Source organism: Ictidomys tridecemlineatus, chromosome 4 (assembly GCF_052094955.1).
Source record: "Ictidomys tridecemlineatus isolate mIctTri1 chromosome 4, mIctTri1.hap1, whole genome shotgun sequence".
NCBI classification, from domain to species: Eukaryota; Metazoa; Chordata; class Mammalia; order Rodentia; family Sciuridae; genus Ictidomys; species Ictidomys tridecemlineatus.
Window position 1 is genome coordinate 32,130,931 of NC_135480.1, and position 26,499 is coordinate 32,157,429.

A 26,499-nucleotide genomic window follows, 5' to 3' on the forward strand; every position below is an offset into this window, starting at 1 on the left:
TCCTAGTTAAACAACAGGAAGGAGGGCTGGGGCTGGGGGCTCAGTGGTAGAGCACTTTCCTCACATGTGTGAGGCACTGGATTTGATTCTCAGCACCTTATATGAATAAATGGATAAAATAAAGGTCCATCAATAACTTTAAAAAAAAACACAGAAAGGAGACAAGATCTAGTGCTACTATTGACACATTAATGTTAGACTTAGTGCCTGTTTTCTATTACCACATTCTCACTCCTTACCACGTGTTGAGTTCTGTGCTGAGCACTTCACATACAATGTCCTATTAAGTCTTCTGGAAGACTTGGCAAAGCTGGTAGGATTGTTTTCATTTTACAGGTAAAATGGGAACTCAAAGAAGTTAAGACATCAGCGCTGTGGCATTGCACAACTCCAGGGTATGCTATTCATACTGTTGTCTGTCTCAATGGTGCCCCTTACTGTTGTGCAATTTACATGGTAGTCCTACCCCAAGTAACACCCTAACAAGTGGAAGAACTGGGATTTTAGACTGCAAAGCCTTCATTTTAACACTTCATTATATATTACTTTAATAATCTTTGACTTCTCTAAGCTGCCTTATTTCTTCTTTTTCTATACATTTGTTCATCTATCCAATCGCCTATTTATTTGTCCATCTGTCCACCCACCTATCCACCCAAACATCCTTCCTTCCTTCTCTTTACCTCTCTATACACCCTCTTGCCTACACATTCAATTTAGAGGAACCATTAAATTTTCTATAAAAGGTCTGAATATTCAGTTTCTTAAAATATACCTAGAAACGTTAATTTTCTACTGCTTTTTAAAAATTCATTTGAAATATCAAATCTAATTGTAGACTATTTCAAACATTTAGAAAAGAAAACAAATTTCTGGAAAACCATGTGCCCATAATCCAGATTTCACATTGTACCTGATTTGCTTCCAATTTCCTTTTTAAATAAAGAAGATAGAAAAGAGCCGAAGCCCTGCCTCTCGCTCTCACTTCTTTCCCCATGGTGTGTCACATCTGTGTCATATTCACATGTGTGATCTTATACTTTTACTGGATCTGTAGGTATCCATGAGTGATATTGAATGTTATGATAATATTATTTTGAGTTTGCATTTTCTTAAAATTTTTTTTAGTTGTAGTTGGACACAATACCTTTATTTTATTTATTTTTATGTGGTGCTGAGGATCATCGAACCCAGCATCTTGCAGGTGCTAGGCGAGCGCTCTACCTCTGAGCCACAACTCTAGCCCCTGTAGTTGGTATTTACATCAGTATGCTTTTCAAACTTGCTTTTATCTTTCAACACTATAATTTTTGAGATTTATACCCTTTGACCTGTGTATACAGATCCCACCAGGCAGTGATATGGGTAAGGGCAACACATATTACCATGGAGGCTGGGAAGGGTTTCATGGAACAAAAGGCTTTGGAGCCAAAGAAATGAGAATAAGATGTTTACGCTAAAACCTGGGCAAGCAAATGGAATGGTGTGTGGATGTGTGCACACGAGCACAGGTCTGCTCTCTGCAGAGGGCGAGAAAGGATGTTCCAGGCAGACAGAACAGCATGTGCAGAGATCTGGAGGCTAAAACAGAGCGTTGCTTATTCTGGGTGCTGTCAAGAGCCCAGTTTATTTGGAGGGAGGAATTTGGGAGGTGGGGTGATTAGAAACGAAGCCAGAAACAGTGCCTGGCACTTGGCTGTCATTATTTGTTGAATAAATGAATGATTAAAAGCTTTTAGTGTTACAAATGCAATCATGAGGCCAGCCTTTAATTAACTGGAAGTTTTAAGGCATTGTTCCTTATTGTAAGCAGGGCTCCCCAAATCTCTTTGATCCCAAACTTTGTTCCTGAACCTATGAAGATAATATAAATGAGTCTTATTTCCCTATATCCATAAGCACAATTTTGTAAGCACAATTCAGTCTTCTGCAATGGAGGCTCTTTTTAGTCTTGTAACCCCAAGTTAGAAAGTTATAGGGCATTCTTTAAGATTAGACTGTTGAGACAGCTGATTTAGAAAATCGAGTCAAATGAACTTATTCCTTCTAAACACAGGTCATGTAATACAGGTCATTTGTGCTTAGGATGGATTTGGGTAAGACACAACAATTATGAATTTAATTTTTTTTCATTGATTCAAGTCATTTGTTAGCACTACTTGAAAATAATTTTATTCTTAAAAATTATTTTTACTAAATGGATCTATGTTTCTTTCAAGGCTTTAATTCATGCAGTGGTGGTTTCTGACCATATCTGATTGGGATTTTATAGTCATGAGACTGAGGACAAGGTCAACATGTGGGGATCCCTTTCCTCTGCGTTAATCAGCAAAGGCTGGAGGTAACCAGGCTAGCTGTCTCCCCGTTTGTTATTATTATTAATGCTCTCCAGGCTTATCTACGATGATCTGTAGCTAACTTCTCAAAGCAATTCAAAGCATGTAACAGACTCTAATAATAATAGCTGCTCTTCACATGTAGAATATTTATTTGGGCACTTGCTGGCATAGCCAGGGCTCTGGTGGAATGAATTTCCTAAGCTTTAGAAAGTCAGTGCTCCTGGGTGCCTTTGTGGTCTCTTTCCACTGACTGATCTCCAGTCATTGTGGTGCTGCTGGGGTGTTTCAGAGAAAGCAGAACTAGGGATCCCTTTGTGGCTGCAGGAAGAGATTTCTTTATTCCAAGCTAGGAGCTGTGTTTGTCATGGGGATGGAGTAGAAGGTATTCAGGTAGGTCATAACAAATCCCGTCTTGCTGTTCAACTACTGGGAAGTTGCTGGAGGGGAGGGAGATGTATTTTTGTCATCTTGAATTAAGATTTGTGTTTTTCGATAGGATTTATGTTGCAAATAATAATTAGGTTTTCAGGGTAGCCCACAAAATTCTATTTGCTTAAAATGTAGCTGAAGAAAAAATATGATGTAAACACAATCTGCATGACAGACTAAAGCAGAGCTTCTCTGGTTGAAACTAGTTTGGCCTCAAAGTCTTGAGTCTTGGTCCTTGAAATTCACTTTCCTCTTAGGCTTGCTTCACTCATCTCTGGGCTACCTCCCCTTCTGTCCTGAGGAGTGATGAGTGCTTTTACTGCTCCAGAGAGGATACATAACTATATGGTCAGTTTTCCAAGATCAAAGAAACATTGAGAATGGATTCAATAGCAGCAGCAGCAGCAGCAGCAGCAGCAGCAGCAGCAATAACAACAACAAAAAGAAAGAATAGTAGTTTTTGTAAACTGGTCTGCCCATCAATGTGAATTTGTTGTACAAGAACCACCCAGGAAATATAAAACTGATTTTAAAAACAATCTAGGGCCATTCCTTAAAATTCCAATTCAGTGCCGGGTATGGTGGTGCATGCCTGTAATCCCAGCGGCTCAGGAGGCTGAGATAGGAGGATCACGTGTTCAAAGCCAGCCTCAGCAAAGTGAGATTCTAAGCAACTCAGTGAGATCTTGTATCTAAATCAAATACTAAAGGGGGCTAGAGATGTGGCTCAGTGGTGAAGTGCTGTTGGGTTCAATTCCTGGTACCAATAGAAACAAACAAACAAGCATCCAATTCAGTGAACCTAGACTGGTTCATGCGGAATCTGTATATTAAAAAGCTGCTCCAAAGGATTAAGGTCTGCAGCCATATTTGGAAATCTCTGAAATTGGGTCATCTGGCTTCCTGGGTCCCACTAGGCCTTCAACTGGTAGCTACCTCCTGGGCTTCCACCCCAGGGCAGGAGACAGATTCAGACACATGGAGTTTCCTAGACTTTCCAAGGCTTGCTGCCCCCTAAAGATTGGTTTCTTACCTGAAAATTTCTCATTCCCCTTACTGTCAGCAGAGATTTCCACAATCTCCTCCTCCCAGGCCTTTGCCTCACCTCTGGCCTTAACAAAACAAACATAGCAGAAGAATACGATGCGTTTAGTCTCCCCTGGAATAAAACCACAGATGAGACTGGAAGAGGCTGTTTTCTTATTACTCACCTGGGACCTGGTTCCTTAACATTTATATTCTTTTGGAAAAAAAAAATGTACTCTAAGTCTGAATCAGCCACTGAAAGGAACAATCACAGCCACTCAACCTTTTGGGATAGAACCCTTAGACCTACACGTGATTCTGTGTTTTGTTGGTGTCATCAAGATAGGCCTCTTGGTTCATGACCTGGTGCGTCCTTTTAGCATTGAAAACACTAGGTTCTAGATCCTAATGGAAACAGGGGCTAGAGATGGAGGAAATGGAAAGGAACTAAGAATTGGATAGAAAGAAAAAAGAGATTTAGAGGGATGATTTTGGTGAATGGGATTTTGGGTCCTGGGTGAGTGGAATAGGGTGGTTAATAATCATAGCTACAATGTTGTGCCGAGTACTGTACAGAATTCCTATCATTTAACCCTCTCGACAGCCCAAGAAAATAGCTGTGATCATTACCCCCAGAAAACAGGGAATCTGACATGTGGCTAAGTTAAGTAACTTGCCTTAGGTCATATAACAAGTGCAAGGGTTGGACCCAGATTGAAATCACTCAGGTAGATAGCTGCAGAAACGGAACTCTGGTGTGCCTTTGGGTTGTTGTTACAGATGTTATTGTGAATGAGGTATTTGAAGCAAATCCCAGTCCTATATCATTTCACTCCTACATACTTCATTTTGCATTTCTAGAAACTATGGATACTTTTCTTATGTTACCATAATGCCATTATGATACCCAACAAAAGTAACAGTAATTCCTTGATATTTCATAGAATCCAATTATCTTCAAATTTCTCAGATTGCCTGAAGATGTCTTTGTTAAAAATCTCAATTCATACTCATCAGGATTCATTTAATATTCTACACATGACAAGTGTTATTTTACTCAACCTTATTTTCTCAAGAAAAGACCCATGTCTTTAAAAACTATGCCATTAATGTGGGTGGGCATGGTGGCTCACACCTGTAATTCCAGCTATTCTGGAGGCAGAGGTCGGAGGATCACAAGTTCAAGGACTGCTTGGGCCATTTAGCAACACCATGTCTCAAAATGAAATTTAAAAAGGGCTTAGGATGTAGCTCAGTGGTATATTTGTTTAGCATGTATAAGGCCCTGAATTCAAGCCCCAGAACACACACACACACACACACACACACACACACACACACACACACAGCCATTAACCCAACAAATAAACCCGATCAGTTAACCTACAGAAGTCCCCAATGTAGATGAGTCTGTTTGCTTCTCCAGTGTTATTTAACTTGCAGAACCTGTTCATTTAATTCTTAGCACTGTATGTTGTCTATCTTGGACATGTTATTCTAGGCAGTGCAATGCAAACCTACTTTGTCATCTCTTTGAAAGACATCAGGGAAAAGTTCAATTATTTCTTAGTGCTTTTTCTTTGGATATTTTAAACATTTATTTTTAACTATCAGCCTTGTATTTCCCCTAGGAATGGACCATCACTTATCTAACTATTTTTTCTCTGCTATTTTATAATTTGTTTATAACTTTTTTTGGTTTATGCTTCAGTAGACATGTTTGCAAACCCAAAGCTTTCTATTGTTTCACCAGAGTAGCATCCAGAGGTGGAGTTAAAGTGTTGAAAGTTCTTAGTATTTCAATGGATATTGAAATAATAGAAAATTACTTTCAATAGGAATACATTTTCTTACATTAACAAATTAAAACTCAAAGTTTCTCAGATTCAATGGGAAGATCTCATGGATTCTTTGGATAAACAGACACAGGAGTGAGTGCATAATTGCAGATTTGTCCCTGTAGTCTTTCCGGATATCTTTCACAGAGGTGAAAAAAGAGATTAGCCTTCATGGCCCAGAACAACACATCCAGGAGAGGCAACATACAGTGCAGGGATTAACTGAAGATAATTGAAGCGATATCCTGACCTACTGATTTAGTATTTTGCAATATTATGATCTGGGTTAATTCAGTAATCCTGTTTTAAAGGAGATTTTGGTTTGGGATGTTCTAATGAATTCTAATTTGGTTGTTCTAGTGAAGTCTACCACAGCCAATTTAGACACTCCATTTTGAATAGATACTTAGTAAGTTTAAATATGATAAAGCAAAGTAAAAACAAAAAACAAAAGTCTTGCCTCTTTTCCCAGTACCTCTTATCTGTCATATCCCAGCTAGTTTTTGTTTTGTTTAGTAAATGATGTTTTGCAAGTGACTTTTCTACAGAACACTTTATTATCATCTTTAGGAATGAAGAATGTATTTCAATGATGATTTCACAGAAAGGGTATATAATTAGACTATTCGTGTGACTGATTTCCTATGCCTTCCTACCTGTTGACTCCCTCCTTTCTAAGTCTCTAGTCTCTTTTCCTTACTCTTGAGACAGTACTTGTTGACTGGTTGTTTTAGTTAGAAATCATCCAAGCTTCTTTAACAAAGCTACCCTAAAAGTACAATGGCTTAAGTAAAGAAGGAATTTATTTTTCTCTCACTTAACAGTTCCAGTGTGTGTGTTCTGGATATAGGAAGCAGCATTGCTCCATGAGGCCTTTGGGAACTCTGGATCATCTGCTTTGTTAACTCTGCCAGCCCTTAGGCTGTAGTCAGTGTCCGTGTGGTTGAGGCTGGGTCTTTGCCACTCAAGTTCCAGTTCATGGGAGAGAACAAGAAAGGGACTCTGGGCAAGGAATTCCCTTTGGGCTCAGGAGTTGCATGTATTTCCACTCACATTTCTTTGGTGAGAACTTAATCAGATGACCATAGCTAACTGCAAAGGAGGCTGAGAGGTATAGTTTTTGGCCAGGTAGTCTGCTTCCAGGTAGGGGTGGAGAATAGAGTTTGGCTGGGTGAGAAGCAGCAGCCTGTGCTATGTTATCAGTGACAGTGGGTTCTGGAGTTAGGCAGACATGAGTTCCAACCTTTGCTCTACAAAGACAGCCAAGAACAAATGATTCACCATCTTCATTTTCTTGTTAGAAAAATAGAGATGATTTCTACTTTATAGAATAAATTAAAGGTGCAAGTACATAGAAAGTGCTGAAGAAAAAAAAAGTGGGAGTTGAGAACCCATAATTGGGAATCAGACTGGCTGAGTTAAAATCCTGGCTCTGTTTTTGTTAGTTGTTTGGCTTTGGATATGTTTCACAGAATTCTCTGAGATCTATTTTCCTACCGTATGCAATGGGACTATTATTTGTGCCTACCTCATAATAGAGAGAATTTGAGGAAGTCTTCGTGCTGGATATATTACATTACTTGTCCATGCTTGATTGATCATGACAATCTTCTTATATTTATTATTATGTGTGTTCATTTGTCAACTCATTGATAAAATGTAGGTGCTCTACAAAATGTAGTAAAACCCAATCATGTAAGCCTGCACCTGTCTATCACAAGTTTCTTTATTCTTTTGTATCTCTTGTTGCTGTTTGTTCCTGCATCCTACTAGCAGGTTTAGATGTTCAGTTGATATCTTATGTTTGTGTATTAATTCCAATCCAACTTCTCATGTAAGCAACCTACTGATGATTTTATATTCAAAGTCACATAGATGAAGTTATTTAGTGGGAACTTTATAGCTTGTCCCAGAAGTTGAGTAAATATATATTTTTCATAATGACCTCAGTCTCATGTAACTGTTTGAATGGAGTAAGCTAAGCAGTATGTTCAAAATGGGAGATGCAGAGAATGATACACGGCTGCTTTAAGGTCAGGGTATCTCTCTCTTGAGTCAATGAAATGACACTGGATTGCATGTCTCAGGTCTGATTTGGCATTTATTTGGCTGGATTTTAAGTATCTGATTTTATTCAGGTAACCTAAAGCCCCACCTCCAGGGACTCCTCTGTGATTCCCACACGACTGCAGGTATGCTTTCTCTTCTCTGCCTTGCCACCCACTACTTGCAGAGCTGACATGCTGCTCTGCTGTCCCGTTGTGCCGCGGAGCACTGTGGCATTCATTCTGGCTCCAGCGATGTCAAATGAGGGGGTATGGATGCCTCTTTTCAAACTTGAGACTAGCAAAAGATAAAGCCCCCTTTTGTTTGAAACCATTGGAAGTGTAGTCTTGAGTTTTCGCTCCTTTAGAGGAAACTGTGGGGTGGGTCTCTTTCTCTCCCACATCCCCACCCGCTGGCGGCTGTAGTTTTGCATGGAGTAATTGAGCAAACGAAATACCAAACGTATAAAAGGTAACATTATCAAAGTGAATGAACAAGCGCTTACCTAGCCGAACGGTAAGACATGGAAAAATAGGAAGACAAGTTAATGATCTAGAAATTGTATAGCTTTGCTGTCTTAGAATCATGGCAAATGGAACACATGGCATTGGGTCATTTTTTGCATTGATATGAAAAGAAAATGAGTTTATTTTACAAATAAATGGAGTTTGTGTTTCTGTTTGTTATTCATGACTGTAATGTTTACTTCTCCTGAAATAGAAATATGTCACCTAAATATTAAATATAGAGAAAGATTTTTTTCAGCTATTAATGAAGAATTTTTCTTTACAGGCTGGGCCTTCATTCACTTCACTAAACATTTTCTGCTTTTTCTTTCATTTGCTATTTGTCTGATGAGACTGTCTGTGAACAGAGACATCGCAAGGTGGGGGTGGCGGAGGAACTGGGGAACAGACTGACATGTTGGAATTGTTATTTGCCTTAGTATTAGAATTTTAGATTAAGGCCTAGAATCAAATTTACTTCATTTTCTCATGGATTTTATGATAATGGTGTTTCCATTTCCTATGTCAAGATTTAAAGTAGGCTCCACATTCCATTAAAGTTGCCATTAAGAAATCTACCATATTCGTTGCTGGTGTCATAATGAATATTTATTATTTTTGTCTTACTGTGGCCCCTAACTTATTTCTGCCACAGAAGCCCCTGTTTCCATGTAGAATTTACCCCACACCTCATTCTCGGCTCGTATCACCCAAGCCTAGTCATTCAAGATCCCCAGTAATTGGATAAACAGTAGGCTGTGTCTCAGGTGGTTGGTTCAAGCCAATTACAAGACTTTTTGAAAAAAAAAGGAGTTATCCATCCATTGAAAGTAAGAGAATGTAGCAGGAAACTGACAAAGGTGATCTTGGCTTCCACATAGTGAGAGTCACCTAAGGCTGAAGACAGCTCAGAGAAACTGAACCAAGGGATGCAGAAAGATTTCTGACCCTATCATTTGAGCATCCACGCCTGAGTAAAATCTCCTTTACCACTGTTTTCTTCAAACTAGTCTGAGTTTTTTCCACTTGCAGTTGCAGGAGTTCTGGCCATTCCAAGCATCACTATTTTTCTCAGAAAGCATTTGTTCAGCAATTGGGTCATTGCATACCAACCATTTAAAAATGGCTTCCTGCATTCCAGGAGAACACAGTATGAATGGAAGGTTGGAATCAAAAAGACCGCCTGGCTCAGTCTCCTACCCAAGGCAGAACTACCTTAGCCTCCTTGGCTGATGGTCACTTTAGAATCAAAATCACGGCAATTTTCAATGATTTCAAGATACAACAGTGTTTTCATTTCCTATTCCGAGTTTCAAAATAGTCCTTGAATTCCATTATAGTCACTCTTTCAAAAAGATTCACCAGTGTCAGGTAACTTGTTACCTTATGAACCAGGGCATTTCAAATTTGGAAATTCATAATTTTTAGAAGCTTTTGCCTTTTATTGAGTTGAAATGCATTTTATGTTTACTTTGGTTATTGGTCTTAATTCTGTTTGGAGCCATACATACTAAAGAAAAATCCCTCGGGCTGAGGATGTGGTTCAAGTGGTAGCGCGCTCGCCTGGCATGCGTGTGGCCCGGGTTCAATCCTCAGCACCACATACAAACAAAGATGTTGTGTCCGCCAAAAACTAAAAATAAATATTAAAATTCTCTCTCTCTCTCTCTCTTTAAAAATAATAAAAAAAGAAAATCCCTCAAATATTTGAAATACCAGTTATGTCACTCTGTGTCTTCTTTGCTCTTAGCTGCCTAACCCCAGTTCCTTCCTTCATCACAGAATGGGGCTATCTAGACCATTGTATTGATCTCCCCTCAATTTCTTTCCTCTGGTTAAATGTCCCTTTTAGTCTGGATCCAGCACTTCCTTTGTTTTCCTTTAGACACTTACATGAGTACAGCCTTACGCTGAATTACGTTTCGGGGCTTCCATCTTCCACAATTTCTGATTTATAGTGAGATTAGTAGCTCACTGTATAACAGGCTTATGGGGAGCTGGTGCTCTTCTGTTTCTCTCACATTTTATTTTTCCTCCCAAAGGTCTGTGTTTGAATTTTAATCATTTTGGTCTGTATTAAGACTTTGCAAAAGCCATAAGCTTTGTTCCCCTAAATTTCCAACACAATGTGGAAGGTATTGGTTTTTCCCACGTGTTTCTGCCCTTGATAAAGAAATATGGAGGAAGTTGGCCCAGATGTCTCCATAAAGCCACAAAGGCCAAATTCTTCCCTTTATAGATCAGGAAACGGAGTCACAGGTGATTTGGCAAAGGGCAAATTGAGGTCATGGTAAAACCAGGGATAGAATCTGGGTTTTTAGCTGGATTTGGGAAGGAAAAAAAAATGGATGTGGTATGTAGGAAATGTGCTTATCTCTTTCTTTTTGGGGTATTCGGACAGTGAAGACTCTTGGAGGGCCTCCCCACCTGTGTATGGTCCCCTCCTTATTTTCTCTCCAACCTGCTAAACATCTCTTTTTCACTGCCAAATACATCCAAGGATACATTTCAGTCCAATATTGCTCTGGGAAAGTCTCTCCCTGAAAGATCAGAGATGGATGTCCCAATTCCAAGCCAGCTAGCTTGGGAAGCAGAGCAGCACCGTCCTGTCAAGACTCAAACACTCTTAAAACTTCAGCTTGGTAGCAGCTACATTGTGTTTTCTATTTGTTTTTGAAGGATATTTGCATAAAAATAGCATCTTCTCATTCTTGTCAGTGCTGAGGAGGACTGCCCCCCTGGAGTCTTAATCCTGTTAGCAAGACTTGTGGGATTATGGCATCTGAGAAGACACAGCCAGTCAGAGAAGCTGGAACTCTGTATGAATAGAGAGAAATATGGAGCAAACACCTTGACTATTGTTAATGAAAAACTGTTACAAGAAATGAAAACATGGGAGTAATGGGAAAGAATATAAGAAGGAAAATTATTACAAAATAGAGTTTAAAATTGGTGATCTGGAAGAAGTCATAAGAAACCACAGATGTTCCTGACTTAGGTTGGGGTTATTATTTCCTGATAAAATCATCACCGGTTGAAAAGGCACTTAGTCCATCGAGCCTACTGACTGCACAACCTGGCCACTTTAAACATGTTCTCAACATTTAAATGAGCTTATAGTTGGACAAAATCCTCTAACAAAAAGCCTACTTTATCATAAAGCATTGACTATCTCGTGTCCACACACGTGTGAGCATTTTGTTAACAAGACAGGATGTGGAAACACAAAACAATATTCAAAAATGCTAGCAACGCAGTTCTCTAGAGAGTGTTGGTGACTGACCTTCCCAGTGGCTGGACTGACTGGGAGCCGTGGCTTGCTGCTGCTTCCCGGTGTCATACCGCATGCTGCCATCCTGGGAGAAGATCCACATTCAAAGTCCAGTTTCTACTGAATGCGTATTTCTTTCACACTGTCATAAAGTCAGAGGGTTCTAAGTGGAGCCATCGTATGGTGAGCCGTTGTAAAGGGAGGAACACATGCAGTAATGGTGATTGCCTCTGGGAGGGGAATGAGTGGCTGGAGATCTGGGTGGAAGGGCAGCTTTTTGGTTGTTAACTATGCCTTTGAATGTATGAATCACCAAAAAATAAACTACCTCAAAACAACAAAGTAAGCAGGAAGTGCTGCAGACAGTTCCTTCGCCAGAAACAAGTATTTTGATTCAAGAACTTCTAATTTTTTTTTTTAATGTTTCAAGTAAGTTTTGTAAACAGCTTTAGGGAAAGAGTTATAAAGCCAACTCATTTAGCTTTGTTTTTCTTTGATGTGTGGGGTTTTTTTTTGTTTTTGTTTTTGTTTTTTGCTTAAAATATTGGTTGTTGCTACCTTTAAAGGTTTTTTTTTTCCCCATCATCATGTCTTATTTCAGTATTTTCTGCCTTGGTATTCATTAATTTTTATCACCCTAAAGACTTTTTGACAAATTTATAATATTCCATTTCTATCTTTCTAGTCTTCTTTTTTTTGAGGGGGGGCAGGGGATACCAGGGATTGACCTCAGGGGCACTCGACCACTGAGCCACACCCCTAGCCCTATTTTGTATTTTATTTAGAGTCAGGGTCTCACTGAGTTGTTTAGTCTCACTTTGGCTAAGGCTGACTTTGAACTCACAATCCTCCTGCCTCAGCCTCCCAAGCTGCTGAGATTACAGGTGTGCATGTGCCACCCTGCTGGGCTTCATCTTTCTCGCCTTCTTGCACGCTGCTTGATATTTTGAAAATAGCTTCTGACCCATTTTATTTCCATCACATCTTCTTTCTCTTAAAACATGATCTTTCTATGTAATGGATCAACTTTGCTCATCCTAAAGTTCTTTTGCCATGTGTTGGCTATTTCAGTGTGTAATGAATAAAACCGGCATTTGTGACTCTTAACATTTCCACACTGGTAAATATAGAGAGAGCGTTTCTCAACAGATGCAGCTTCATGGAGATTTTTCTATTTTTAAAGGCATGATTTTTGACATGATTTTTTTTTCCTGCCATGGTTTTGCCTCCCCTAGAAATAATAACCATGGCTGCCATTATTTGTGATAGGAGAGAGTCTATAGAAAGAAAGGATGTTGGCTTCAAGGTAAGGGTTTTGGCACATCCAATGCCATCTCATTGGTTACAAAGCCTTCCTGGAAAGCGTGCAATTATTCAGCCTGGACAGCACAATTAAGTAAACAATTCATTTCGTCTGTCTATTGATACTCCATTGCAGAGGGATGGGGTGGCTCGGGAGATTGGAAATGGGAGCTGTAGGCTTTTCCCTCGACGTTGGTGGTTTGGATCTTTTTGTTTCGGTTCTGACCATATAGTGCCTCCATCTGATCACTGTGCAGCGACCCATGTGCAACAGACTGGTGCTTTCAGGCCCACGGAGAGGCGGTCACATCTCAACATCCAGGATCCCAGCTGGCAGAAATATGTGAGGTTTATACCGATATGATTCTATTCAGTTTGTGCTTCAGTGAAATTCATATCTTGAAAGTCCTACTTGCAGTCAAGTGAGCTGCAGAATACCTTCCTATAGCTCTGAGCAAAGGTCTCGCCCTTCTGCATTTGCCTGGTGATTGGCTCACATGGTCTGTTTACTTTGACCTCGTGGCTTTAGGAATCTTTAGAAATCTTTTCCCAGTTTGTGAATGTCCAGATAATATATCTACTCACAATTAGTACAAGCTACTTGGAGAAACACAGTGGTTGGGGATAGAATTCTGTTTTCAATTCGTAATAAATCATGGCACAACTTGGTAGTTATAGGCTGCAGGAAGCTTCTTGGAAATGAAACCGATGTGCTTATCAATGGAAAGCTGCCATTCAGGCTAAGAAATCTACCCTGGGCTTGGCAGGCCGCATTGATTGACTCACTGGGCTTCCTTAGCACTTTTGTTTTCCAATCTAGTACAGTATTTAGCAATCATTTCCTACACCCATTTACTATTGCTTTTATTAGTTGGAATGAGGAATACAGACTGGGGCCTCATAGATTTTTCAAAACTGAATGCGATACTTATTAAAGGGAAAAAAACACGTGTATGCAAAATCCTAGGTTGTGTAGTTACCAATGACATCTGCACAACCCTGAGATATTTAAGAAAGTTACCATTTGCTAAGGATCCTTTGAAGACTCAGCGGGTGTTGCAGTATGTAAATCTTAATTAAAAAGGAATAATAAAATCTTTAGAGCTTGGGAGGCTGCAGCAGGCTCAGGCACTAGAAACTTTAGGCCTGCCTTTCCTTCCTTCCTTCCTTTCTTTCTTTCTTTTTAAAATCAATCCATCTGTTCCTAATATATATTTTTTGTTCTAAGGGTTTTCCTGGGAATTGTGTGCTGCAATAGTTTGCATCTGGCATGTCCCCTAAAGGCCCATGCCTTAAAGAGTTGGACCCCAGCTTGGCACTATTGGGAGGTGATGGGAACTTTAAGAGGGGAGGCCTAGTGGGAAGTTTTGGGTTGTTGGAGTTGTACCCTCCAAGGGGATTTGGGGACCCTGGCCTCTACTCTTTCTCTCTCTTTTTTTTTTTTTTTTTGCTTCTGGGCCATGATCCTCTCACCCTCCATCAATTTTGCTCAACCCGTGTGCTCCCTGTCATGTGCTGCCTCCCTCCAGGCCCCAAAGCAATGGGGTTCATAGATCCTGGAGTGGCATTTCTAAAACTGTCACCCCAAACAAATCTTTTTTCTGATTATCACAGGTATTTGTTACAGTAACAGAAAGCTAACTCACAGATGCCTCTTGGTATGGGCACCAACTGGGTCTGAGGTTTCTGGATTCTGATTTGCCAATTGTAGACATGATCTTTCAGATGAAACAGCCTTTTCCCCAGCACCCCTTAGAGCCCCAACAGCCTCTGCTCTTCCTTTTCTGACCTGCGTGGCCCAGTGGCCGGGTGATGAGTGGAACTGTGAGCTAATCAGCATGATGGAATCTGGAAATGTGAATCCTGGTCACATCAGCCTGTGGCTTTGGGGAGCCAAAGGGACAGTGCTTCTCAAGGGCAGTCTGGGGTTGGCAAGTCCCTATTTTTTCAGAGTGACGTCTCTTAATTCATCCTACCAGTGTGCAGTTCCGGTCGGGGGCTGATGGGGCCGTGGTGGTGCATTGGAAGGGAGTGTGGGTGGCTGGGCTAGTGCAGTGTCTGTTGGTCTTTGAGTCATTAATGGAGACAAAAAATGTGTACTTATGTGTAGGGGGACACTCATCTAGTTGTAGCCAGTGACTGCAATGATTTCTTTATTTTAAAAATGATCATGGACTCTTACTTTCTTATGGGTCATTGTGAGTAGCAGACCACTATGAATGAAAATATCTTAAAAATCCTTTTGCTTTATTTGCAGAAAAACTGAACATACTGGAGAAATATGTAAATGAAATAGCAGACTTACCCGTTCCCTCTCCCTTGTCTTCCCAGCCTGATGGGATTGGAGGTCTACCAGTTCCTTGGCTGTGGACTGAGTCACCCCTTTATGTCCTGAGCTAGTTTGGGGAGATAGTGAGGTTGGCTTTGTGACAGTCTCCCTTGTTTATGACATAAACAAATGCCAGGGGCCTCCAAACCTTAATTGGATTAAGGTTTATTATTCAAGTCGCAAATTTCTCTTAAATACAAAACTGAATGGGAGCAGAGTCAAGTTGGATCTTTCTGTTGACAAGAAATTAGCAACTCTCATAAATTCATCATGAATTACAGAAACACAGTTGGATGATTTTCAACTCTTTTGGTGAAGGCAGTGCTAGTTTTCTTTGCAAATTATTTGAGAAGAATCTTGTGGGAGGTTATGGAACCGATTCACTGCCTCACGGGAAAACTGATTCGACTTTTATCTCCTGAGGTTGGCAGTAAATGCTTTTATTTCGTTTAGAGAAGCCTCTATAACTTCTTTTCCATGACTCATAACTTTCTGAGCGGTCATATTGTGTTGTACAATGAGGGTTATAATGAGCGTTTGCAGGAAAGTGTTATCTAAATTGAGCTAGCCATTTTGAGAATGAGAGTGTGAAATCAAGAGAAGCAATTGCTCTTTCTAGACTTCACATTTGCAAGGTACCCAGGCCCTAGGAACTAACTTTCCTGTTAAGAGGAAAGAAATTTGGTGCATATCTTAAAACAAACAAAATTAATTCTGGCTTTAAAGCTTTCAGGCAGACACTTTCAACTTGCATAGGCTACCCATAATTTTAGGGAAAGTGGTAGCTTTAAGGCTAGATTGTTTTCTCTGTTGGTGGGTGTAAATGTGTATGAAAGCTATTTGTATCTCATGTAAAATTGGGTCTGTTGACATAAGCATATTTTTTTAAAAGCTTGGAGATAGAATTCTGCATGAAGACTTCCAAGTTGCCTCTTCCTGAGAACTGGAATGTAGTCAAACACGTTACAGTGAGATGAGTCACAATTTGAAGGAAATATTTTACATAGATTTTTCTCTGAATTTGTATCAGAATGGGTTTTGTAAAGAGAAGTTAAAAGTAAATGTTAGTACATAGGGGAGCAGGAAGCCTCTGGTATTGAAATGTCATTCAGGATGGGAATACTAGAGCTAAAATAATGATATTTTATATTTCCCTTCTTCTCTGTTCATTTGTTACCTCTTTCTGAGTTCACAATCTGTTGCCTTTCTCCATATTGAAAAAGAACTAGAATTGGACTAGTAGAAAAGCTTATACAATGAGGTCCTTCGACTTAGAAAATTGAAATATTTAAGCTTTCACACATATTTCATTGTCATTTATAGCCCAGAAAAGCAAACCAGGCATCACTGTGAACCAAAATAATGGTTTTATTTGAATTATGAATTAAAGTTCATATAGAGTCTAAATTTGTTTATTTTTCAACAACATAATTTGAGGTTAAAAATTCCTTCCCTTTCTTTTTCTTTCCTTTCTTTCCCTGTACAACTTAACATCCTATAGCCTATGTTTAGCAGGCTCTTTTCAAAAATCGATGCCAAGTCTTATTCTTCAATGTGCATTGAAAGGCCACACCTCTTTCACCAGTGATTGGAGGAAGGAGGTAAGGAAAGTAGGAACACAGGGCTATTAAGTACAGGTAATCACTACCCTCCTTTGTGGTGGGGCTTCATTTATATTTTGTTTAATCAAAAGAGCTGGATTGTAGCTTTGGTTCTGCCCTTAACTAGCTGTTTGACTTTGGTCACAACTCCCTAACTTCTGAGTCACCCTTTATCTGTCAAAGTGGTTGGAGAGGATGAACAGTAAAAACCCTTTCCTTGATTCTACACATACTCTTATTTCTCGCATCTCTTTTCTGGGGACATTTTTCTGTAGTTTGTTTCCCATATGATTTCCCAATTAGTTGCGGATTCTGTTGGTGACTGACAGAATGAAAAGGAGTAGAAATTAGGTCCTGCAGAAATCTTCTCAAGGCAGCAGGGAAGCTGCTTTCTCAGAGTCAAAAGAGACAGGTCAAGTTGAAGTTCACTAATCACCAGGTTGTTAACCCGGATGCATAGAAGTCATCTCCATGGAAGTCATGTCTGTCTGTCTGTCTCTCTCCACTTTACTCCCTCCTTCCTTCCTCCCTTTCTACCTCTTTCTTTACCACCACCATGGAATCTCACCTGTCACTTCTACTTGCTAAATATTCTTACCTCTAACTTCTGTCTCCATTAACAATAATCAAAAGCATTATCTAATTTCATACCTAATCATAATCTTTTACCTAAATGACCACAGTAACCTCATAACCCATTTCCTCATCTCTAGTCCTACCCTCTCCATTTTCCATGCAGTAGCCAGTATGATCTCATTTTATTCCTCTCTCCACCCCACCCGTAGGCTTATGTGGGAGCCTCCTTTAGATTCGAAGATGCCAAAATCTTTCTCTTATCGGAAAAGTGTTCCCTCTCTTAGAACACTCTTCTCCTACTTTCTACAGGTCTGGAACTTTCTCTTCCAGCACATCCTAGTTTACTTGTCACCTCTCTAGAGACATGGTCCTTGACTAAGCAATTCTCTATCATTTTCCTTCTCCCTCTATTACTCTTTCCTTCTTGGCACTTGAGGAGGTAAAGTATTTGCTTGAGTAATGAGTATAAACCGTTATAAAACCTGATTTTTAAAAAATGAAATGTTAGTTATTTCTTTGTAACTGAGAGGTCAGGAGCCTTCATTTTCATTGATTGATGGCCACAGGTGGAGGAAAAGTCTTATCAATTCAAGATAAATTCAGAGAATTCTGGATTTTCCCAGTTTCTTCTTGGTAAGGAGTCCATCAAGTAAGAATGCTTTCCTTTCACCCTTGTCCTTTTCTTTTTCCTTAAGGCAATTAAAATATAGAGGGGCTGATGTATTTTCTGAGCATCGGGAGAGAGGTATCCAGTTTGTGCCATTTTCTGTCATTGATGGCCCCTAGTTGAGGAGTACTGGGCTTGAATATCCTTCTTCCTCTCCAAATTCTGATCAATCAAAATATAAGAGAAATGAGGAAGGCAAATGAAAACAAAGAGCTCATTATCATTGAACCTACTATGAGATAATGTGTCTTATATCTGTGGGCAAGTGGTTTCTCATCACTAGTCTGAGAAAATGCTCCTAAAATAGTCTCTAACAATAAGTGCTGAGGTTGTTTTAATTACAAAGAACAATGGTTTTCTTAATCTTTATTTTCCATGTGTCTCTGCTTAGGGGAGAGGAGCTTGGTCATAGTCTTGGTGAATTTTTCCTACACAATTTTAATTGTTTCTCTTTAAAAAAAATGTTTCAGAACAGTGTTGGGTAGTTTTATTATGCACTCTGTAAATAGTTGTTGAATGAATGAAGATATTTGCTATGCATGAGCATTTTTCTGAAGTGTTCATTTAACTTCAAGACAGAAATACTGGGAAATAAGAGTTAATATGTAAAAATTCATTTGTGTGTGTGAGTGTGTGCATGTGCATGCACACGTATCTAAAGAATCACAAAATTCCACCCTGTTTATTTCCTATGGTAGGCCTCTTTTAAGAGGGTCCCCATTGATTGTGCCTTCTGGTATTCACAGCTTGTGTGATTCCTTCCCCTTGAGTGTAAGGCTGAGCTCTAGGACTCACTTCTAAAAAATACAGTATGGCCAATGTGATAGATTTTATTCCTGAGATTTGATCTCAGGATTGACTTTCCTTTATCTCTGAGGAAAGCCAGCTGTACACTGTCAGCTGCCCTGTGCAGATGCTTATGTGTCAAGGGATTGAGGGAGAACTCTGGCTAATGTCCAGCAAGAAAATCTCAGTGGAAGATTCCATAAAGCCCTAACTCCTACATACCTGCAGAACCAGTATCATGTGGTTGCTTCCAAGATCTGCTGCCATCTTGAGCAGTAGCCAAGCCTCCAGGGACCACAGATGCAATAGCCTCTGGGTGCCAGAGTGTCTGAGCATGTTGAAAAATTCCTAGGACCCCTTGAACAAGCAGGTTGCTCCACTGGTTTCTTCTCAAAGGAATATTTACTTTCACACTCTTGAGTCTGAGATGGGTCTGATCTTGCCAATTCTTACAGCCAACTGTAACCTTAATTAAGCATCTTTTGAAGAACTAGATCTTTCCAACAACCAGGTGAGTGAACTTGGAAGTGCATCTCCACCCACCCAGTTGAGTATTCAGATAAGGCTGCAGCCCCAATTGAGTTTGACTGCAACTTTATGAGAACCTTAAGCCAGAGATGCCCAACAAAGCTGTGCCCAGATTCTTTATCCACAGAAACAGTGAAAAGAAAGTTTGGTGTTTAAACTGCAGAGTTTTGAGGATCATTTTTTATACTACAAAGAATAACTAATTATCATATGAAGCAGTGATAACAGAACATTTCCTATCCAGCATAGAGTAGGAGAGAAAGAGGCTCCCAGTACATCCTTTTAAATAATTGTAGGTGATAAACAATCAAAACTTTTGTTGAATTGTTCTGGGAATTAAGTTTTTCATGTTGTCTTAAAAGAAAATGAGGTCTTTGGGTGAGAAGGCAGACAACGGCAGAGAGGTATGTGTTCGTCTTTCAATTGGGTTTATTGTTAAATACAGTTGCCTGTATTAATTATTAATTAGGAGATGAGGAGGAGGTGACCTGGGAAATAAACAATTTACAGCACCTCACATTAGAAAGAATATGGAAAGTGATACCTGTAAAAGAAAATCACATTGAAATGAGGGACAGAAAAATCCGGTAGACAGCTAAGCCAATTTGGGTAGTGTTTTAGTCAGCTTTTTTTGCTGCTCTGACCAAACAACCTGACAAGAACAATTTTAGAGTTGGAAGAGTTTATTTTGGGACTCACAGTTTCAGAGGACTCAGTCCATAGATAGTCAACCCCATTCCTTGGGCCCACCATGAGGCAATACATCATGGCGGATGTGTGTGGTAGAGGAAAGCAACTGGGAACATGGTACCAAGAAAGAGGGAGAGAGAGAGAACTCTACTCAGCAAAGATAAAATATATACATCACATGACATTTCCATCAACCCAGCTCCTTCAGCCACACCCTGTCTGCCTACAGTTGCCACCCAGTTAATTCCTACCAAGGGATTAATGCACAGATTAGGTTAAGGTTCTCATATCCCAATCATTTCACCTCTAAACTTTCTTGCATTGCCTCACACATGAGCTTTCAGGGGATACCTAACATCTAAACATCTGACCCTGGCCCCCAAATGCACATACCCATCTCAAAATGCAAAATACATTTAGTCCATTTTCAAAAGTCCCCATAGTCTTTAACATTTCTAGCTTTGCCAAAAAGTCCAAGTCTAAAGTCTCCTTTGAATCTTGAGGCAAGCCTTCAGTGTGAGCTCCTGTAAACACCAAAAGCAAGTACATACATCCAATATATAAAGGCACACAGTAAACATTTCCAGATGAATAAATAGGACCATAGAAAGAAGGGATGGAACCAAAGCAACACTGAAATCCAGCTGGGCAGAAGAGTCCTTAGCTTCAAGTCCAGCATCTGGAGCACATGGCTTCCTGTTGTTCTTTCCAAAGGGCTTGCATAGGTCCGCCCCTTACGACTTTGCTGCTTGCAGCCCACATGGCCCTTCTCTTGGCTTATTTGCGCTCGATTCCTGCAGCTTTCATTGGCAGATGTCCCATGTTTCTGGCATTTCCTAATCTCAGAGCTCTCCACTGCTCCTTTGGCTGACCTTGTTGCACTTTGCCTGGCCTCTCAAGCCTTCCTTTCAAATTTTGGTGGAAGCCTCCATGAAGCCCTAACCCTACATTCCTGCAGAACCAGTATCATGTGGTTGCTGCCAAGGTCTGCTGCCATCTTGAGCAGTAGCCAAGCCTCCAGGGACCACAGCTGCAAACAGCCTCCAGGTGCCTGGGTGAAAAAATTCCTATGACCCCTTGTGCAGGCCGGTTGCCCCCCTGGTTTCTTCTCAAGGGAATATTTACTTTCACACCCTTGAGCCTGAAATGAGTGTGATCTTGCCGATTCCTGAGTTGCTCTCAGGCCATCTAGCCTATTGTCTCTGGGCAAAGTCTTTAGTGGCTGAATGTCTTTAACAACCATATATTCCTTAGCCCCAATTTTACTTACAATTTACTGGCCAAACTGCAAGTTTTCCCAAATCTTTCTGCTTTGTTTTCTTCTCTTGATTATCACAGTAAACTTGGTTAAAAGCCGCTAGCAATATCCATGCCACTATCTGAATACTATGCTGCCTAGAAATTTCTTACATCAGATTAAGAAGTCTGTCATCTTTTCAATTCAGCATCACAGAAAGTCTCAGGATATGGGCAAAATGCCAACAACTTCTTAGGCAGAATATAACATGAATGGCCGTTAGTTCAATTTCCACTAGAGTCCTCTTTTCCCCCTAAAACCATATGAACCAAGTCTTTACTATCTGTGGTCCTATCACCATTCTGATCTTCTGAACTCCCACCAGAATTGCTCATTAAGGTCCACTCCCAACATTCTAAGGCTTTTCCAGCTTGCATTGCCAAACTTTCTAAAAATTCCTCCTGTGAATTCCAAAAGGCTCCAAAAGCTTCTGAACCCCATGGTCAGGTTAGTCATAGCAACGACCCCACTTCTCAGTACCAATTTCTGTTTTACCAAGCTTTTTAACTGCTGTGACCAAAAGAGCTGACAAGAACACTTTTAGAGGAAAAAAACTTTATTTGGGTGCTCACAATATTGTGGGATTTGCAGAGAGAGAGAGAGAGAGAGAGAGAGGGGTGGGGGGTGGGGGGCACCTGGGCATTCAATAGTAAGAAGTGTTTATTTTGTGTCAGCACAGACTCAGGGGATCCTCATCCAAAGGCTGAGCCCTGAAAGCAGTGGTGCTTTGCCCTGTAGAGCCCCTGCTAGTCCCCCAATCTTCCCACCTTCTCTTACACATTGGCCCCTTTGTCTTCCCCATGGAAAAATACACTTCACATACATGTTCTATACTATAAAATCATAAGGCAGTCACATGGGTGCACTGGGGTGGGAGGTCTGACAGGGTCACACATGTGTACTGAGTGTGCCATGTTGCTTTTCTTTTGTTTGGGAAACACATGCATGCATGTTTACTACAGTGTCTCCTAGTCTGACAGAGTCATGCATGTGCATAAATACTGGCCGCACCATGTTGTTTGACAGAGTCGCACATGTGTGCATAGGAACTAGCCATCACACCATCTTGACTTTGAAGAGGACTCCTATCACAGAAGTCTCAGTCCACAGACAGCCAGCTCCATTCCTCAGGCCTAAAGTGAAGCAGAACATCACGGCAGATGTGTGTGGTGGGGGAAAGCAATGGGAACATGGCACCAGGAAGCAGATAGAGCTCTATCAACAAGGATAAAATATATAGCCAAAGCCATGCCCCCATTAACCTGGCTCCTCAACCCACACCTTACCTGCAGTTACCACCCAGTTAATCCTTATCAGGGGCTCCGTGATTCTACTCCCTGGCCTTGTGACCCTTGGTACATTGCTTAACTCAGTTGACCTTCTTCTCTAACCTTCTCCTGAAGGTTTTCACATTAGTCTTTGGAGATCTTGTCATTGGAACACTTCAATCTATAGTTTGAACTCACCAGGTAGAAGTATCTTTTTTATTTTTTTCCTTAAGTTTTGAAAGTATTAGTAGCCAAATGAACTAGAGGGGAGATTTATAGTTAGGTAGTTTTCCTGACTATGTAAGACTGAGTGCTGTTTTGTGTATTCTCCAAGTACAGAACATACAGGAAGGGTTGCAGTTGTCTGAAATTACATGAGAAAGACAAGTGAACTTGCTATCCAGTAGGATGGAGTATGGTGGGAAAAATCACACAAGGACAGCAAGCAGTGGAGGTTCATTCAAGACAAAATACATACCCGGGGCCAACTGACCTCATTGAAATAATTTTTTCCCACTAGTTTAAATAAAACTTTAATTTCAGTTTAACAAGTTTAACACTGAGATTATCGGGAAACTCCCCAAATAGTCCTGTCTTTATAAGCTTTTGCAGTTAAAAAGAAATCAACGGAAAGGAGTAATTAAAAAAAAAATCTCACCTGCTCAGTGCTTGTGATGGAATCAAATTCATTACTCAGTTTCTAGGAAGGGATTAAACACAAAAGACAAATAAATTAGGATATTGCCAAGAATCTGAAAGGGTAAAAATTCTACAAAAATCAGGGTTTCATGATGCAAAGAGAAATGGAGAGGGTGGAGATTGTGTATGTCATTTAGCTGCAGCGAAGAGTTTAAATACAGAATCAACCTATAATAGGGAAATAAAACCTTGAAAGTGAAGAGCTCTAAATTTGGTATTTGACTCAATTACCTTCAGTTCTTCCTTAATGCAGAAGTGATTTTACTCCTTTGGGTTTTTTCTAAAAAAAAAAAAAAAAAAAAGTAAATCTCATCAGTGGTCAGGTTCAAGTGCCCAACGATTATCCCTAAGCAAAAAGGCTCTGAGGGTTCACTTCTCTGCTCATGCATTCATTCACTGGTTCATTCATTCCACAAGTATTAATGGGTACGTACGATCTGCCAGACCTATATTAAGTCCTGAGGTATAACAGTAAACCAAACAGGCCTGAGCTTGAGGAAATGCTGCCTTTCTATTGAATGCCATTCCCCCTCTACAGAATATCCACAGGACCTGATAGCATATTAAAGGCACTGAGAAACGCTTCAGTAAAGAAACCTATTTCATCTTGTTTGATGAACTATTTCCCACACAAAACCCTTTTTCCATAGAACACCTTTCACATCCTCAAGGGACCAGTTTTCTTGGGGTATGCGATGGGAAATCTAGTTTAAGATGAAATCTGCTTTGAAGGACAGGGTGACATTGGATAGCAAGGCTAGTGAAACACTGCTTTAATTTTTATTGTTACTACGTATCAATTGTAGAGACTCCACTTAACAGGAATGTGTTGTTGCCTTGAGTTGCCCCAAGATTCTTTACATTCTTTGACTTGGCAACAGCCACAGTTTTTTCAGCTTGGAAAATAATATGAATTCGGTAGGACCAGGAAGGTCTTCCATTTTGTTAAAGATGGCCACAGTATTAGCTGTTCACCAAAAGGAGCTTTCTTACCTTTCTTGGCCCTTCATTTTTTGGGGAAAATAGGTAAAAGTATTGGATATGTGGTTCCACTAGGTTCTTTTAAAAAACATTCCAACAGAGCTAACTGATCCGAAAGAAGAAAAATTCTGCCATTTGGGGGATTGCATAATTTCATAAAGTTAGAATACTCATCAAAAGTATATTAGTAGAGCACAAAAATATTAATCCATACAAAGTACTGTAAGCACATGGTACTTTAAATTTTTTGCAGTGGCCCTGGGGCACCGTTATCTGCTCTTTTCTGGGAAATCACTCATCATGTAGCTAGTGGGGAAAGGGAGCACTTTGGCCCCCTTTCTGGGAGCAATCCAATGCAGTATGGATATTAATTAAATTTATTAAACAAATAACACAGCGACTCGGGGAGGTAGGGGTCCATCTGCCAGCTCTGCAGACAGATCTCTGCTGAGACGCGAGCTGAATGGTAGTTACAGCGAAGTTGCCGAGCTCAGCAGATGGGCTCTTGTCTCCAGTGGGGGAGATTTGGTGGCGGTCCAACAACTCTTTTCCCCCTCCAGGTTTTTGTTCCTTGCAACTGTGATGGAAGAAGCCCTTCTCTGTCTTTTTCCCAGCCTTGTGCCTCTCTCCCCCGCCCCACCCCCCTTTGTTTATGTGAGCAATGTTTAAATCTGAGTGATTTGTTAGAGAGGCAAGTCCCGGCTGATCTCATTTTGTGTATGTGCTGTAAAGCTCAAGCAGAAAATAATTAGGAAAATGTAATCCCATTGACTTTACACCCCACTTGTGTACATTGCAGCAGCTCAGCCTGCTGCCCTGGAATAACGTCTCTAGACAGATTTGAATGTTTCAGCATCCCCGTTCTCCGCACTTGGAAGTTCATATTCCTCTTGAGGTTCCGGCGCTTATTATTCTTAAAATTGGCCCTTAGGTGGCTTTTAGACCTCTGTGACTTTTAAACCATGTGATTCAAGGGTTCTTGTTTGTTTGTTTGTTTTCCCACTGCCCCCAAATGTCTTCATATTCTGCTGGCAAGTGTCTAGGTGCCTTAAATCCCAGTGTCTCTTTCCCTTGCCATCTGGGACGACATGTCATTGACGGTGTTAGATCAGCACATATGTGATCTGCTCTGTTTTGTAGAAACCCACACTATCTTCCCTTCCCACCCACATCTTTGCTCACTAGGAAAGAGGGCAAATTTGAAACCTTTCTGCATTGAAAGACCACTAGTAGGTTATTGCTTCTTAGCATTTGGTATCGTTTTTGACCAAAGCCCACTTGTGTAGAATTCAATGACAGGATGGTAGGTGAACTGACATCTCCACTCATCCCTTCTCCCCACCTGAACCTTTACAGAAATGATTTTGTAGAAGGAGCTCTCATCACTGGCTACATCTCCTCACCTGGGACCAACAGCTCCCACAGGGGAGCCACCGAAACCCTGCTAGGCAGATGGTGTGTTCTATTGATGGCAAAGTTTTGGACTACATAGATCCCACCTTGGGCTGAGTCCTGAAGTGCCCTTGCCTTGGAGAGAGAGGTCTGGTTCCAGCCAACCTGCGAGTGGACATATTTGCAGAGATAAAAGCACCTCTATGGAATAGAAACTCTTCCAATTGGAATGGCTTCCTTCCCTCCCCATAAAACCTACCATCCTCTGCCAGCAGAAGTGTCAGCTGGTTGTGGGACCTGAAGAGAGGAATGGACACATCTGGGGTTATGATTCTACCAAGGGCACTGAGTCCTACTGAAATAGGAAGTCAAACCTTTAATCCAGCTTGTAAGAAGGCACTACCCGGGGCTGGAGTAGTGGCTCAGTGGTAGAGCACTTGCTTGGCATGTGTGAGGCACTGGGTTCGATTCTCAGCACCACATATAAATAAATAAAATAAAGGTCCATTGACCATTAAAAAACATTAAAAAAAAAAGAAGACCCAACCCATGAATCCATTTACTGAAGCACAAAGAAATCTTAGCTGTAAGCCTCTGCGCATCGAGAATGTTCAGTTCATTTCTGCTGAACACAAAGGTGTTTAGCTAAGTTCCTCCCTGATGTTGGTTCTTGTTTGTGCTTTTGGGATCCCACTTGAACCCCAAATCTCTTGGGTTTACCAGGAGACAAAATATTTTAGCTCCTGTTGTCATTTGCTGCTCCTCCCTGAGGTTCTACCCTACCTCTCCCAGGCCATGATAATAATAATATAAGAAAAAAAAAAAGGCTTCTATTACTATGGAAAATGGTTGGATTTGTTTTTTTATTAGAGCCCTGCCAAAGATCATTGTGAACTCTAGGAGTTATCATTACTCCCCAATCCTTTAT

General features: G+C 40.5%; 1 protein-coding gene across 3 annotated transcripts in view; it reads left to right on the forward strand.

Moving 5' to 3' along the window:
* The window catches only part of LOC101968734 (uncharacterized), a 168,011-nt gene that overhangs the window by 34,363 nt on the left and 107,149 nt on the right, over positions 1–26,499 (forward strand). Inside the window, exon 2 of one of the 3 annotated variants that reach the window (XM_040284554.2) lies at positions 337–395. The exons of the other annotated variants lie outside the window; for them this stretch is intronic. The gene's annotated coding sequence lies outside the window, so the exon portion shown is untranslated. The remainder of the gene's footprint in view (positions 1–336; positions 396–26,499) is intronic. 3 annotated transcript variants of the gene reach the window in all.